This window comes from Macrobrachium nipponense, chromosome 22 (genome assembly GCF_015104395.2).
Source record: "Macrobrachium nipponense isolate FS-2020 chromosome 22, ASM1510439v2, whole genome shotgun sequence".
Classification (NCBI taxonomy): domain Eukaryota; kingdom Metazoa; phylum Arthropoda; class Malacostraca; order Decapoda; family Palaemonidae; genus Macrobrachium; species Macrobrachium nipponense.
Window position 1 is genome coordinate 5070792 of NC_087213.1, and position 6029 is coordinate 5076820.

At 35.0% G+C, this 6029-nt stretch overlaps 2 non-coding genes across 2 annotated transcripts; one reads left to right on the forward strand and one right to left on the reverse strand.

Annotated features, from left to right (window-relative positions):
- The first annotated feature begins 4296 nt into the window (after positions 1-4296).
- Trnan-guu (transfer RNA asparagine (anticodon GUU)) lies at positions 4297-4370 on the forward strand. Its single transcript has one exon. It is a non-coding gene; the product is annotated as a tRNA-Asn (tRNA).
- Positions 4371-5087: 717 nt separating this feature from the next.
- Trnan-guu (transfer RNA asparagine (anticodon GUU)) lies at positions 5088-5161 on the reverse strand. The gene has a single exon. It is a non-coding gene; the product is annotated as a tRNA-Asn (tRNA).
- Positions 5162-6029: the final 868 nt, after the last annotated feature.

Below are 6029 nucleotides of genomic sequence, written 5' to 3' on the forward strand. Positions count from 1 at the left end.
TGTGTTATATGTTTCTTTGTGCCTTGAAAGACACAAATATAAGGGGGATACACAGATTATTTTTTTTATTGTGTTGGAGAGATTACTTTGAAATGCGATGATTGGTGTTGTATCTGTGTTGTGTGCAATGGTGTTATGTCATGGTGCATGCTGGAGAAATTGTATGTCATGAGATTCAGCAATACTGTTGTATGCTATTTGAATTTCACCTTTACTTGAAATTTTTGCAAGAGGATTTATTGCTATGGAGAGTTATTATTATTGTTATTATTAGTAATTATTATACTTGAGATGTGTCACGGGAGGTTTGCTTAAGTATAATTATCATTACGGGAGACTTGTTTGCGAGAGAGTTTTGAGATATTTCATGGGAGATTATTCAATAATTATTACAGATAATTATTCAAGGAGAATTATTACAATGAATTAATGGGATAAGAAGTCTTGTGTTAATAATTGTTGAGTTTTTGTTAACTTTGGAGAATATTTTTCAGTGATTCACGGGGATGAGTTTTGCTGAATCTTGATGAATCTGGCTGAATCTTGGTGAATTGTGTTGAATTTTGTGAAATTTTGTTTTGTGCTGAATTTTTGGAGAATGGACAAAGCATTAACATTGGTGATATTTTTTTGTACTGATACTGATGATTTTGATGATAGCAACTTTTTTGGTGATTTTGTGATAATGATATTTCTGATACTGATTTTTTTTATGGATACTAATACGTGGGCGTTTTAATGCTATCAAGGGGCGGTGAAATCTTTTTGATTTTGGGAGGGAACTAACAACACTTATTTTAGTTTTTTTTTGTTTTGTTTTGTTTTTTTTTTCCTTTTTTTTATGAGTTCAGCAGATAATTGCTTGACATCTAGTGAGTTACGGGAGATAGTTAATGGTGCCGTTGATTTTTCTTTTCTCCTTTTTTGGAAGTTAGCCACAAAAAACAAAAAAAAAACCCTCGCTGACACAAGTTTTTTTTCACCAAGGGTGAATTTGAATTTATTTTTTCTCTCCAGTTAGTGTGAATATTATCTCAGTTTGTGACTTAGAGTCATTGTTCGAGAACGTGTTCGTGTTTCAGCTATTTGATGCTATAGAGAAATATATGGGAGAATTTTTTGCATGTTTTGAATGCATACGTAGTGGCACTACATTTTTTTCTCTGGGATATTTGTGTTCCAGAAATTGTGAGTTTTCTTGCACAATACCCTTGTTGTATTTGTGACAACTTTGTGAGAGATAGGAAACTAGGTTAAGTTTTCTAGTGGCTTATGTCGTAGTGCATATGGAGAAGTCTTGCTTAGACACTGTGAGTGGAATTCTGTTATAATGACTTGTGGCACATTAGTGATTTTTTTCTAGAATTTTCTAGACAGTTTTATTTGCCGAGTTTTGCCCTTTTTTTAGCAGTTATGCTAAATGGAGAGAGTTTTTATAGTTTTTGACTATAACATTGAGTTATTCTCTGGAGAATTGGAGTTATAATTGAGATATAATTGAGATATATTATTTTGGAGTGATATTGGAGGTATATATTATTTTGGAGTTATATTTTGAGATATAATATATTGGAGATGTATTTTTGGCCATTTTTGATATTTGCCAATGTGATGAGAGCTATTTTTAGTTCAATTATTTTGCAGCCATCTTTGTTGCAAATGGAGACACATATTGGAGATTATGGGGCAATATTTGTGAGTGTGTGAGTTAGTTGCCTTGAGTGCACACTTTTTTGGAGATGGATTTCATTTTTGATATTCCTTTTTGGAGATATATTTTTTGGAGCCTTGTTTGTTCACATGGAGTTATTGGGGAAATAGAGGTAAATATTTTGTATTTGCCGAAATAGAGGTGATTATTCTCTATTCCGTGGAGTTGCTGTGATTTCTGAGTTGTGTGTGCTGATGTGTGAGTTTGGAGAATTGAGTTGGAGAACTTGATGTTTTTGTTTTTTTTTTCTTTGAGAGTTATGATGATGACCTGTGATTTAGTAGTCATATTAAAGGGAGTTAATTGGGAGACGTTCAGTTAGTGTTTCTGACTTTTTTTGAGATCATTGTTTGATAGAAGTAGTATGTTGGGTTGTTTAATTTTCTTGGATTGTGTCCAGTGACTTGACTGACATACCTAACCGCCAAAAAAAAGACTTCCCGACACCAGCAAGACGTCCACGCAGCCGTGAGGTGCTGCCATGTTGTCCAGGGTGATTACAAGAATTCCACGTGGGTGATCGCGAGAATTCTACAGCGTGTTTTTTTGGGGATCTGCAGAAGCCGTGAGAAGTCTTCTACGATGAGGGAGGCATTCCGTCTTCCTACAGCTGCTATAGCCTGTTGCTGTCTGTTCAGCTACTTGCAGACAAGCGAAGAGGGATATTCAAGAATGCTAAATGCAGAAAATATGAGAGAAAATGCGTCTTGTGTTATTGGGAGATAAAGCGTGATAAGACTTTATTTTATAATGCCAGAGATGTGCAGTTTTACTTATATTTTGATTTTAAGCCGGCCAGTGTTTTGTGTTATAAGCAATTTTGCTAGGCGGGGGCTAGCATATTAGCGTGGCCGAGCTATCTGTAAGGCACAGGGTTTTTGATTAATAATATATTATCCATGCGTTCTCTGTGACCTATGGAATGTGGAGAACAGTGTAGAGGTGACGACCTGAGAGTAGCTGACAATGAGATTCTGGGGGGATGGCGTGAGATAAAAATGATTAGTTCGACAAGTCAATGCACGACAGTTTTATGAACTCTTCTCAAAGTGCCTTGGGAAACTGGTTGTAGCCAGTAATATGAGGCGTTGTCGAAGTGTGCATTCGTATGTGCGTGTGCCCCCTCTTCTATTCATAATGTATCACTAGCCAAGTCTATGGGAAGACTTGCACAGAGATTCGTGGGAGGAAGGCAAAGCACGATGGCAGATGCCAAGTGTTTTCATTTATCAGTGGAGTGAGATATTCCGGCTGCAATGGGTGAGTTGAATTACTTTAGCCAAGTTGAAGTGCTTTAGCCAAAGGGATGGCTTGTTTGATATCTTGTAAGATGTTCCATTTTATTAACTTTGTCTTGAACTTGTGTGTGTACTTACTGGGATGTGTTCTGTATCTTTGAAACAGACGATTCTGGTACTTCTGGAATGCGGGGGGAACAAAGAATTCCCAGAGGGGTGTAGACTTTTTTGGTGACTTGACATTGTACTGTTTTTGAGTTAGTCTGTAAGACTGGATTGCTTGGTTGATTGATTTATTTATTCTTGTTAATAAAACGTTAATGTTATGACGCAATTCTCTCATTTTCATTACCTGTTAGAATGGAGAGAAAGAGGTGGAGAGAGAAAGAGATTGTCGGTGCTAGAGAGAGAGAGAGAGAGAGAGAAAGGTTATGAGTAATGGGAGTGAGTCTGCCTTCCGTTTCGTGTCCACCTTCTTACCTAATGAATGGGGGTGGGGGAAAATCCCCCCAGTTACATGTATATATATATATATATATATATATATATATATATATATATATATATATATATATATATATATATATATATATAATTACATTAAAACATTCAGAATATAATTGATAAAAACTTTGCTATATATATATATATATATATATATATATATATATATATATATATATATATATATATATATATAGCAAAGTTTATCTTTTCCTCGGATTCTTTTCACAAATTGCGAAGTACCTTCCATTTTGAGGTTTTAGAGGAAAACTAAAATACGAGAAACAATAACGTGAAAACTTGTAAACATTGAGATATACCTGAACAACTAAACGAGGAAACATTCGCAAACAAACAAGTCATTAAACCATAATCATAATTCCTGATAGTGCCTCCTTAAGAAATTTATTAGTCGAAAGTGTCTTGAGAGAGAGAGATAATTACCTTTTATGTATTCCCTTAGTAAAGGAATTAATTAAATTGATCAAGCAGATAGGGAAGCTTAAAGTGAGTTTTTAGCCGGAAGTGTCTTAAGACCAATGTATCTTTAGCCAAGTGTGTTTTTAGACCAAGTTGTTTATACCAAAGAGTTTTAGACAAAAGGTCCTAAACCCTATATATATATATATATATATATAATAATATATATAATATATATATATATATATATATATATATATATATATAATATAAGAATAAGATCTACCATACAAATTCAGATTGACGTGACTATTAAACAGTATCTATAAGATGGCTTGAGTCCTCCCGAAAGTACAATCACAGGAAACGTGTTCAATGCACAATTTATGCAATAAAAGAACTGAGTGCCAATGACAGTGCTAAGCCTCCGTGGCACAATCGGTTAGCGCGTTCGGCTGTTAACCGAAAGGTTGGTGGTTCGAGCCCACCCGGGGGCGGCAGCTTTTGATGGTGCTATAATATTAGATAAAGATTAGTTGACCTCTGATGGTTAGAAAGGCTCTGTAAAACATAAAGTATTCATTAAGGTGTAAAAAATGGCAGGTTAGACCGATGCAGAAGTGGTAAGTGAAATAAACGGGCGGATTATGAAGAATTCTGGAAATATGAAGGAATTGGCTAAAGTGAATATGGTGTTATAGGGTTTGCTACTTTATAAAAAAAAATTATTCTATTACATAAATGAGATTATAAACTCCAGAGATCACTGACTCCAGAATAAGCACTTAAGATGAATTGTCAGATCACATGACTTAGAAGTGGTTTTCAAATCATCGTGTAGACTTGTTAACTGTCTATACATGAGGTGATTTGTCAATCCACCTTTAGTGCTTATTCTGGTGTCAGTGACCTCTGGAGTATTTATTTCCATTTACATAATAGAATCAAATTGTTTATAAAGTAATGGTAAAGAGTAGCTATAAACCATTATCATCTCTGTCAATTTCCCTTAAACTTCCAGCCTCCTCCTTCCCCATTTACCCCTGTTCACTAACTATTTCTGCATATAGACGTCTACCTGACACTTCTTCCACCTTCATGAATGCTTGCCATTCACAAAGCCTTTCTAATCATCCGAGGTCAAGTGGACAAGGTCAGCTGTCGTTATCTTAACAGTTTGGGGATAGGAATATCATGGCACCATTAAAAGCTGCCGCCCCCGGGTGGGCTCGAACCACCAACCTTTCGGTTAACAGCCGAACGCGCTAACCGATTGTGCCACGGAGGCTTGGCATTGAATGTGGCACTCTGTTGTTTTATTGAATAAATCATGCATTCAACACGTTTCCTGTGATTGTACTTTCGGGAGGACTCAAACTGGCTTATAGATATTGTCAACAGTCAGGTTAATCTAAACTTACAATGGAACATTTTATTCTTATATATATATATATATTATATATATATATATATATATATATATATATATATATATATATATATATATATATATATATATATATCAATTCAAGCTACAAATGTCCTTTTAATATCTTCAAATTCTTTACCTCCCAAATGATATATTTTCATATATGTACCGGAGGGGAATTTTTTAGTTGATAATATTTCGTCCCCCCATGGGATCGAACCACCATCCAAGTGGACGGGACGAATCAGGACAGTCAGTGACTGTCCTGATTTCGTCCCCGTCCACTTGGACGGTGGTTCGATCCCATGGGGGGACGAAATTATTATCAACTAAAAAAAAAAATTCCCCTCCGGTACATATATGAAAATATATCATTTGGGAGGTAAAGTGAATTTAGATATTAAAGGACATTTGTAGCTTGAATTGATATATAAATGGATCACGGTTCGATGTGATTATTCATCATATATATATATATATATATATATATATATATATATATATATATATATATATATATATATATATATATATATTGTGACGTTTATAGATCGTTCGTCTACCCCGCAATTAATTAATTAATTCGATTTGGAAAACGGCGGCAGCCATTCTTTAGAATATCAGCTGATTTTTAGTAAACGCGGGAACCCAAAACCGCCGCGCTAGAGATAGGAAGTTCCCCAGGTGGGGGAAAAAGAGTCTTTTATCAGCTGTAGGGACGTATCTC